The sequence below is a fragment of the Ursus arctos genome, unplaced genomic scaffold (genome assembly GCF_023065955.2).
Source record: "Ursus arctos isolate Adak ecotype North America unplaced genomic scaffold, UrsArc2.0 scaffold_4, whole genome shotgun sequence".
In the NCBI taxonomy this organism is placed as follows: Eukaryota; Metazoa; Chordata; class Mammalia; order Carnivora; family Ursidae; genus Ursus; species Ursus arctos.
The window spans coordinates 1,039,480-1,050,923 of NW_026623056.1; the positions used below are offsets into that span (position 1 = coordinate 1,039,480).

Below are 11,444 nucleotides of genomic sequence, written 5' to 3' on the forward strand. Positions count from 1 at the left end.
AAAGGAACTCAGCGAACATAAACCTCACCTGTTTACCAAAAACATCACCTTTAGCACTTCTAGTATTAGAGGCACTGCCTAACCAGGGATATCCATTCAATGGCCGTGGTATCCTGACTGTGCAAAGGCAACAGAATCATTTGTTCCTAAAATAAGGACTTGTACGAATGGCCACATAAAGGTTTTCCTGTCTCTTAATCATGAAGAGGCAGGAATGACATAATAAGATGAGAAGAACCTATGGAGCTTTAATCAATCAGTCCAAAAAAAGAACAAAAAATTTAGCCAAATTTAAAGGATAAAGAAACTGTAAGTGGACTAACAGTTTTGTTTGAGGTAACTTAGATAACAAAATAGCCTCCAAGTAATTAAAATCTAGACCAACCAGTCAAAATGTTTTATCACTTATTGATCCAAAATATGGATCAACAGAACAAGTTACTCTAGGGATAACAGCACTATGCTATTCTATATAGTACATAGGGTTTATGACCTCGATGTTGGGTCAGGACATCCCAATAGTGTAACCACTAGTAATGATTTGTTTGTCCAACTATTAAAGTCCTGTGTGATCTGGTTTTAGATCTGGGTGACCTAGGTCAGTTTTATCTGTTCCACATTTCTCCCAGTAGGAAAGGATACGAGAAATAAGGACTACTTTACAAAATTGCCTTCATACTAATAGATGAGATAGTATTAATCTGATCAATTTATACATAACCCTGCCAAAGAACGGGGCTTGTTAGGATGGCAGAGCCCAGTAACTGCCTAAAACTTAAACCTTTATTGCCAGAGGTTCAATTCCTCTTCCTAACAGCATGCTCAGAATTAATATTCTGTCATTGATTATACCTATGCTATTTGGCTGTAACATTCCTCACACGGATCCAGTGAAAACAATTAGCCTAGACACAACTTCATAAAGGACCAAACATCGGTTGGCCCCCATGGCCTACTACAATCTATCACTGATGCTCTCAAGCTATTCCTTACAGAACCATTACAATCACTAATATCATCAATATCCATATTTATTGTTGCACCAACCCTACCCCTCACTTTAGCCCTAAGAATATGAATTCCACTCCCCATACTGTATCCATTAATTAATATAAACTTAATAATAAATTAATTTATACAAACAAACTGTTTGTATTAGTCATACCAAGCTTAGCTATTTATTCCATTCCCTGATCAGGATCAGGCTGAGCTGCAAATCCAAAATTCCCATTCATGGGAGCCCTACCAGCAGTGACACCAAAGTTTCATGCAAAGTGACATCAGCAGTTATCCTCCTACCAGTCCTGTTGCTATACGGATTATTTACACTCTCCACACTATTCTCAAGAATATCCGTGACTAATTTTTCCATCTTGATGACTAGCTGTAACATGACTTATCCCAGCCCTAGCAGAGATCAACCGAGCTCCACTGGACCAACAGAGGGAGAATCAGAACTCATTTCTGGTTTCAACACTGACTATGCAGCAGGTCCATTTGCCCTGTTCTTCCTAGTAGAAAATGCTGTTATAATAAATAGTTTTACAACAGTTCTGTTTTTAGGAGCATTCCACAAACCCTACATACCAGATTGTATACAATTAACTTTATTATCAAAACCCTTTTCCTAACTATCTCTTTTTTATGAACCTGAACATCCTACCCATGAGTCCAATATGATCAACTCATGCATCTCTTATGAAAAGCTTTCTACCATGAAGACTACCCCTTTGCCTATATAGCATGCAGCAATGCTCATTAATATATCAAGCATTCTAGCATAAACATTAAGAGAATTACTTCGATAGAGTAAATAATAGAGCTTAAATCCTTTTATTTCTAGATTATAGGAATTAAACCTACTCCTAAGAAACCAAAATCTTCATGCTACCATTATACTATATTATATTGTTAAGGTCACCTATCAAGCCCATACCCAAAAGTGATGATTTATATCCTTCTCATATTAAATATCTCCAAGTCTCACTATCATCTTACTAATGATCATTGTAGGAACCATAATTGTAATAATAAGCTCATGGTGACAAATAATCTGAAACGGCTATGAAATAAATATAGTAGCTATTTTTCCAGATTTAATTTTAAAAATTTAATTCACAAGCCATGGAAGCATCCACCATTTTTTTTTTAACACAAGCCATTAAATCAACACCCACCACTCTCAGGATTCTCACCCAAATGAATATTCAAGAAATAAAAATATGACATCATTTGCCATCATTAACAGCAATTAGAGCACTACTTAATCTATATTTCTACATACGATTAACTTACTCCACATCATTAACTATATTCCCATGAACAAACAACAAAAATAAAATGACAACTTGAAAACATGAAACAACCAACCCTTATATCACCACTAATGGTAGTGTCATTACTTCTCTTAACACCAATATTATCAGTACTGGACTAGGAATTTAGGAGCTTACTATAGACAAAGAGGCTTCTAAGCCCCAAACAAGTGTAATTCACTTAATTCTTGAAAAAAATAAAGATGATAAGACTTTATGCTATAACAACTGGATGCAAATCAAATGCTTTCATTTAAACTAAATCCTTACCAATTTGGTGGGCTTTCACCCCACAAAATCTGAGCTAACAGCTAAATATCCCAGGTAACAGGCTTCAATCTGCTTTTCCTGCCACTTAAGGAAAAAGTCATGAGAAACTCCCGCAGAACTGAAGCTGTTTCTTTGAATTTACAATTCAATATGTTATTCATCACAGGGCTTGGGCTTGGCAAAAAGAGGACCCAACCAACCTCTCTCTTTAAATTTACAGGCTAATGCTTGCTCAGCCATTTTACCTATGCTCAAAAACTACTGACTATTCTCAACAAACCATACTTCATATCTACTCTTTGGTGCTAACCTGGAATACATAAGGTACTGCCTTAAGCCTTTTAATCAGTGCTGAACCAGGTCAGCTGGGAGGTTTATTAGGTGATGACCAAATCTATAATGTAGTTGTAATCACCCATACATTTGTAATAATTGTCTTTCATCTACACCTGTCATAACTGGAAGATTCAGAAACTGGCTAATCACGTTAATAACTGGATCACCTAACATAGCATTCCTTTGAATAATAACGTACGTTTCTTTTTCTTTTTCTTTTTTTTCCAGAAGGAACCACTGAAAACGTTGCTTTTTCATTATATATACACATATTTTACTTACATAAGACAGCTTGTATTATATAGAAATTTGTATCCCTTTAATGTTCACACATCATTAAATATTCTTCAAAATGGTTTTTCATGATTGTATAATATTCTGATAAGTGAATGGTCATGAGTTTATGCCCTGTGTGTAGGATCTCCACCAGGCATTGAACCTGTTTAAATATATATATATATATATATATATATATATATATATATATATATATATGACCTATGTTTCTGACTACTCCCACCATCACTGTTACTTTTGCTCAAATCATCAATAGTTGAAGCAGGTGATGGAACGGGTTCAACTGCATACCCACCTCTAGACAGCAATCTAGACCATGCTGGAGCTTCTGTTCACCTAATCATTTTTCCCTACATTGAGCAGGCATATCCTCAATGGTAGGTGCCATTAATTTTATTACTGTAATTATTAATATGAAACTACCAGCCATATCTGAATATCAAACATCACTATTTGTTTGACCAGTCCTAATTACAGCTATGCTTTCACTACTATCATTCACACTTTTAGCAGCCAGAATTACTATATTATTAATAGACCACAACCTAAACACTGTTTTCTTCAATGTCACAGGACGACATCCAATTTTATATAACCACTTGTTCTGATTTCTTGGTTAGCCTGAAGTCTGCATTCTTATCCCACTGGGAGACACAATAATTTCCCACATAGTTGCATACTATTCAGGGAAAAAAGCAACTTTTTAATATGTAAGAATGTCCTGAGCTATAATATCCATTGTTTTCCTATGATTTGGTGTATGACTTCACCATATATTCACAGCAGGTATAGATGTTGATACATCTATATTATATCAGTTCTTATGATTATTGTCATTCCTACAGGAATAAAAATATTTAGTCCACTAGCAATCCTCACTGGAGATAATATTAAATGACCACCAGCCACACTATGACCCTTAGGTTTTATTTTCTTATTTATAGTAAGAGGTCAAACAGGAAATATTTTAGCAAATCCATCATTCAACATTGTTCTCCATAATATATATTATAGAGTAGCACATTTTCATTGTGTCATCAATATGAGCATTTTGCCATTATATGAAAATTTGTTCATTGATTCCCATTATTGTCAGGTTACACTTAAACTGAGCAAAAATGTATTTCACATTTATATTTGTAGGCATTAACATAACTTTCTTCATACAACACATTCTTGACATTTAAGGAATACCATGACATTACTCTGACTACTCAGATACACATACAACATGAAACACCATGTCAACCATAGGTTTGTTCATCTTATTAACAGCAATATTAATAGTTTTCATAATCTGAGAAGCATTTGTATTCAAGTGAGAAGTACTGACAGTAGAACCAATAACTACTAACCGCAAATGACTACATGGATGCCCCCTACCATCTCATAAATTTGAAGAACATACCTAAGTAAATTTAAAATGAAAAAGGGACAGAATGAAGCTTCTTCAACTGGCTACAAGCCAATATCATAACCACTGTGACTTTCTCAGACATTAGTGAAAAATTATATAACTTTATCTAAGTTAAATTATAAATTCAAATCCTTTAGATCGCCATGGCACATCCATCCCAACTAGGTTTTCAAAGTACAGCATCACCTGACGTAGAAGAACTTTTACACGTTCATGATGACATACTAACTAGTTCCTAACTAGCTCTTTAGTTCTCTACATCATTTCATTAACATTTACAACCAAATTAACCCACACAAGCAAAACAGATGCACAGGTAGAAAGTCTGAAATATTCTGCCAGCCATTGTCTTAATCCTAATTGCCCCACCACTGTTACAAATTCATTATATAATAGATTAATAATCCTTCCCTAAACATAAAAACTATGAGCCATCAATTATATTGAAGCTATGAGTATACAGTCTATGAAGACTTAAACCTCCATTCCTATATTTTCTAATTCCATTCTCATTTTCCAAACTTGCCATCTGCCCCCACTGTGGAAGACAGAACACTTCTCCTTTTACATACTATGAGTGTGAATGCAGACTAAATTAGAGAAAACTTTTAAGTAATTTGTACCAACACTAATGAAAAATGTTTATAGAATATCTTTTCATATGCATAGGCTCCATTCATTCCAACTTTTTGAAAAGAATTCTCATGAAGACTTACATTATTAAATGTAAACTACCATATGACCCAAAATCCCACTCTTGGTTATTTCCTGAAGTGAAATATAAAGATCAACCCTAACCTGTATAAGAATATTCAAAAGGCTCTATTCTTAATTACCAAAAATTGGAAATAACCACCATGTCTTGAACTGGGGAGTAGATAAATAAACTTGCTATATCTATACAGTGAAATACTACTTAGCAATAAAAAGAAACTACTAATACATGCATCAAAATAGATGAATCTCAAGTGCAGCATGAGAAAAGCCAGACTCCAAAGGTAACATATGATTCCATTTTTATGGTCCTTTAAACAAGGACACCATAGGGACAGAAAAGAGATCTGTGGTTTCCTGAGACAAGGGAATGGTGTGTGGCCGACCACAGGAGAAGTTGCTGTGAAATGAAACTGTAGTGTATCTTGGTGTGATCTGGTTATCCAATTATATATACATGAAAGCTGAGAAGCAGCCTGGTTATTCTTGAGAAGTACCCAAACATTTAAGCATTGTTAATATTTCTGAAAATGGGTGTGAAAGTAGAGATAAAAACAGAAGGAACTATTGAATATCTACATAAAGACTATTTGGAGCCCCAAATGCCTTCCTTGACTCAGCTCCCTAAGTGGCTGCCCTGTCTATTCACACTCTGGTGGAATTCTGGAGTTTTATTCCTCCAGAGGTCTCTGAACTGCAGGATCCCAGGCAGGCACATACCCTAACCTGAAACCTAACCCTAGCCCTAATCCTGGAGTTGAGGGGGATAAAAAAGAAGATGTGGTATATATTACTCAGCCATAAAAAACGAAACCTTGCTGTGTGCAATGACATGGATGGAGCTAGAGTGTATTATGCTAAGCAAAATGAGTCAGTCAGAGAAAGACAAATATCATACAATTTCATTCATATGTGGCATTTAAGAAATGAAACAAACAAGTACAGGGGGAAAAAAGAGAGAGAGAGGTAAACCAAGAAACAGATTCTTAACTATAGAGAACAAACACATGGTTACCAGAGGGGAGGTGGGGGGGTGGATTAAATAGGTGATGGGGATTAAGGAATATATGTGTTGTGATGAGCACTGGAATGTATGGAAGCGTTGAATCACTCTATTGTATGCCTGAAACTAATAGTACACTGTATTTTAACTAACTGGAATTTAAATAAAAATTTAAATATTTGTGTGTGTAACTACAGAATTAAATACTTAAAGGACTTAATTTTAGTACATGTAAAGTGTATGTGTCAAAAATTATAAATTGCAAAAACATTTATCAAATGAAATACTTTATTGCATTACAAAGTTTTCACTCTTCTTAAGTTTCAGAGCAATCATGCACTTCCTCAAACTCCACTCCAAACCAGCATCCTTCCCCAGAGGGTACATCTCATTGATCTTTCACTAACAGCTGTAAGGCTTGGGAAAGTCAGCCTCTTTTTGCCTGTTTTTCCTCTATAAATGGATCTATGTGTTACCATGATTGCACAAGATGGTGCCTGCAAAGTGTGTTGTAGCTCGCAAGCAAGAGAATAAGCGTTGAATCTTTATGTTCTCAGATTGAGATGGTCATGGACTCTAGAACTCAGAGCACAAAATGGCTCATGGAGCAAATGAATTAGTGTTTTGAGATCCAGATAGGAAAGACATGAATAAAACTCTGAAAGGGGAAAATGAGACAGCAAAGAGGATAGAGAAGGGCAGGACCAGTAAGGAATAAGAGAAAAAGAAAGAAATGGAGAATTTTATTAATAGCCTTTCACATCTAATTTATTTAAAATCAAAATTAAGAACATACACAAAAGGATGATAAAAGACAAAAGTCTATGGTGATATGTACACTCCTCATCATTGATGGGAACAGTAACAGAAGGATGCACTGCAAGATGGTAGATGTTACCTCCCAGAGCGCATGACATTGGGAAAGCACAGATAAAGGGGGCCTTCACTCTTTGCTCCAAATACATCTACTATTAATAGTTGAACTCTTATTAAGTTAGATTGCATGCATATATTATTTCTTTAATAAATGAATGAATTAAAAAGTAGCCTTTCATTATCTTTCCATTGCTTAGAGAAATGCCTCTAATATGGTTTACACTCAAACTGTAAATATTCAGGACCTGGCTCAAGGAAGGACTGTGAAGGCTGAGACCTAATATTCCTCTGAAATCCAAGAAAGCAAGGTTCAAGTAGGCCCTTAAATCATGAGCATAGTTGCAACATGCCAAAGGTGAGCTAGTTGTCGACTGCCCATCTACATAACTCATCTGGCTTCTGGTGGGACTGGAACTGACATCTTAGTTCACTTTATGACATGGTAGATACAAAGCAAAAGAAAGAAAGTTATAGCCTCTTAATAAACAAAGTAATTAAACATTTGAACTTACTTCTCTTACACTTTTACTTGCATTTAACTGGACTAACTTGGATCTAGCTTTGAAAAGCATGGATTATTGCATGATGCCCTCCATGCCCAACTTTTCCTCAGGGAAAGTTGGAAGTGAAGGATCCTCAAGAGCATGACAGAGAAAGCCTTTCCAAATACTTGGCTCTATTTAAACCACAGAGATGGAAAGTCTCCAAGCTCAGAGGTACTCCTCACACTGTATACTTGGCACGCTGAGGAGGACACAATCCTCCCATACCGCTCACAGCAGAAAATTAACTGGACTTCGTTTCACATAAGGTAGACTCTAGAGCAAGGCCTCTCAGTAAGAGGGTGATCTGTGTAAGGTGAGTACATCCCAGATAACTGATGTTTGAACTCACATTTTTAATATCTTCCCCCTATTTTAAGACTAAATTCTCTCTTTTCCCCTGAAGCATGGTTTTCCATACCTATCTGTATAGAGTTTAGAGTTCTGAATGTGTTATTCAGTGAATGTCTTATGGGAAAGATTATGGGTTTTCTCTCCCAACAAATCCCTGGGACTTCTGAATTCCTAACAGCATTTCACACACTAACAAAAGCACGGCCTATCTACATTCTTAGAGGCTCCCAGATGTCCAGGTTGGGGGAGACTGGTTCTCAAAACACTTCCAAGTTATCCTGATATTTTCTTTCTTTTTTTTTTTTTTAATGATTTTTTTATTATGTTAGTCACCATACAGTACATCTCCGGTTTCCGATGTAAAGTTTGATGCTTCATTAGTTGCGTATAACACCCAGTGCACCATGCAACACGTGCCCTCCTTACTACCCATCACTGGTCTATCCCAATCCCCCACCCCCTCCCCTCTGAGGCCCTCAGTTTGTTTCTCATAGTCCATATTTTCTAATTCCTTCTGGATTTTACTTGTTTTACCTTTCCTCAAGGTAGCAAATGGAGAAGTGCTTCAGTAAAAAATTAATAAGCCAAAGTGCCTAAAATTAAAAATCAAACAATGAAACTGCGTTGATTTTAATGTGAACCTGCATATTTCATTCCTATCATTATTAGTCAGTTATAATTATTCATATCTCTGTTACCTTTTCATTGAACAAAATGTCTTATTTCAGAAATCTTATTTGTTTTCTTAGTCTTGTCAAAATCATGGTTTCTACCACAAGTGATCTTCTCCTAGGGAAGTTATATTAGAAGCTTTGGAGTCAGACAGGCCTCCATTTTTTAAGATTGATTGATTGATTGATTATGTATTTATTTATTTGTTTGTTTGTGAGAGAGAGATATAGCAGGGTGAGTGGCAGGTGGATGGCGTGGGAGAAGCAGGCTTTCCGCTGAGCAGGGAGCCCAACTTGGGGCTTGATCCCAGGACCCCACAATCATGACTTGAGCTGAAGGCAGATGCTTCACCAACTGAGCCAACCAGGCAGCCCCAGACCTCAGTTTAAATTCAAGCTTTATTATTTGTTATTTTACAACTTGGAAAATATGTAATTTCTGAAATATGTGTATATAGCTTGTGATGTTTATGTTAAATATTCTTACCAAAAATAAATACATAATATAAATAAAATAATTAGAATTAGTAGTGAGATGATAGTGGCAAGGATATCACATCCACATGTTGCTTTTGTTTAAAAACAAAAAAGTCGGGGTGCCTGGGTGGCGCAGTCATTTCGGCATCTGCCTTCGGCTCAGGGCGTGATCCTGGCATTCTGGGATCGAGCCCCACATCAGGCTCCTCCACTGGGAGCCTGCTTCTTCTTCTCCCACCCCCCTGCTTGTGTTCCCTCTCTCGCTGGCTGTCTCTCTCTGTCAAATAAATAAATAAAATCTTAAAAAAAATAAATATATAAAAATAAAAAACCCCAAAAAACAAAAAACAAAAAAGTCTTTTTTTTGACGAAAATAAAAACTTAGAAGGAGAAAGAGCAAAACCCCAAAGAATGAAACATACAAAAAAAGAGGAGTATGCAGTTCAAAGAAAAGGAAAGGCATTTAATTCTTAAAAATGGGAAAACCACTTAATCTCACAATAAGAAATTACAACTACATTCAAGGGGTGCCTGGGTGGCTCAGTCGGGTAAGGGCCAGACTCTCAGTTTTAGCCAGGTCCTGACCTCAGGGTCTTGAGATGGAGCCCAGCATCAGGCTCAGCACTCAATGCACAGTTAGCTTGGTATTCTCTCTCCCTCTCCTCCTGCCCCTCCCTGCCATGTTCACACTTACACACACACACTCACTCTCTCAAATAAATAAATCTTTAAAAAAATAAAATAAAACTACCTTTAGTTGCCATTTCTCAACATCATATGACAATAACACTGCACTGGAGAGGCTTGAGAAGAAACAGGTAATTCGTACACTGCTGGTGGAAATCTAAGATGCTTTAACCCCTATGGAAGGAATACAAACAGACAAATAAAAAGCAAAACAGATACATGCTTTTAAGGGGCTTAACATAGATTTGGTACAATTTAAGAGCTACTTAGTCAACTCTATAATCTGAACTCATAGCCTGAAAAAAAAAAAAAGATACAAGAAAGAATGGAAAAAGAGAAGGACTTGGCCTCCTGGCTTAAGGAAATTGTAAATGTATGCATTTTCACAGAGGTCAATAAGAGTATGTCAATAGTTTAGGTACATATGAATTTAGACTTTATATTTTTTCCAATGAGGTACAGTTAGAAGTAAAACTAGTTTGCACATATCTGTCATTTAATCCAATCTCAGGAAAGAAATCTCTGTTACTAAGGAGAACCAAGGACTAGTCAATATATTTTCAAAAATGATGTTACTCAGGCCAAGGAATACATGAGTTTGTAGAAATATCCTTTCATGGGGAGATTCTAAATGCAGGGAAATACTGGATATTAGAAATCCATAGTCAACTCCTGGGGTCTCTTTTGGAACACAAATATCTTTTCTCGAGTCATTTGATGAACAGTTTTTCCCAGAGTTTGTGAAATAATTTGGTTCAGTACAGTCTGCTAACACATATCCACTTAGCAATAGATTTGTTTCTGAGACGTATGTTCTGTATCAGAAAGGTAGCATTCAATTATTGCCCTGGGGAGATAGAACCTTGGAATATATATTTATCTTATTTTATTTTATTTATTTACCTTTTTAAAGATTTTATTTATTTATTTGACAGAGAGAGACAGCAGGAGAGGGTACTCATGCAGGGGGAAACAGGATAGGGAGAATCAGGCTCCTCAGTGAGCAGGGAGCCAAGCACAAGGCTTGATCCCAGGCTGCTGGGGTTATGACCTGAGCCAAAGGCAGATGCTTAATGACTGAGCCACCCAGGAGCCCCTCTGAATATATTTTAAAGCTGTGCACTCTCCCTACAGAAGAGGTAGATTCAAGTTCAGGAGAAAGTATTTCCGTAATACATTACTATTGACATTTTTAATCAGAACACTCATGTTTGATTCCCATAACAACTATACTTCTGATACGTAAGGTTTTTGACCTACCCTTCTTTACTTAGCTCTCCATCTTGACTATAAGACTGTGTCTACCTTAAATTCAAGAAAACTTTATTTTCAATTTTGAGCTGGTACAATGGTAAGATTTGATTTTGCACATGAGTAGAACTTGCCTGCTCTCTAGCACCTGAGCTTTAATGAGGTTCTTCTTTCCATTCTAGAAGTTCTTAGTTCATCTCTTTCTTTGGGCTGCATTAGAACACCATGTACTAA

General features: G+C 36.3%; 1 pseudogene; it reads left to right on the top strand.

Annotated features, from left to right (window-relative positions):
• Positions 1-2,856: 2,856 nt before the first annotated feature.
• On the top strand, positions 2,857-4,645 carry LOC113249114 (cytochrome c oxidase subunit 1-like; annotated as a pseudogene).
• The last annotated feature ends 6,799 nt before the right edge of the window (positions 4,646-11,444 follow it).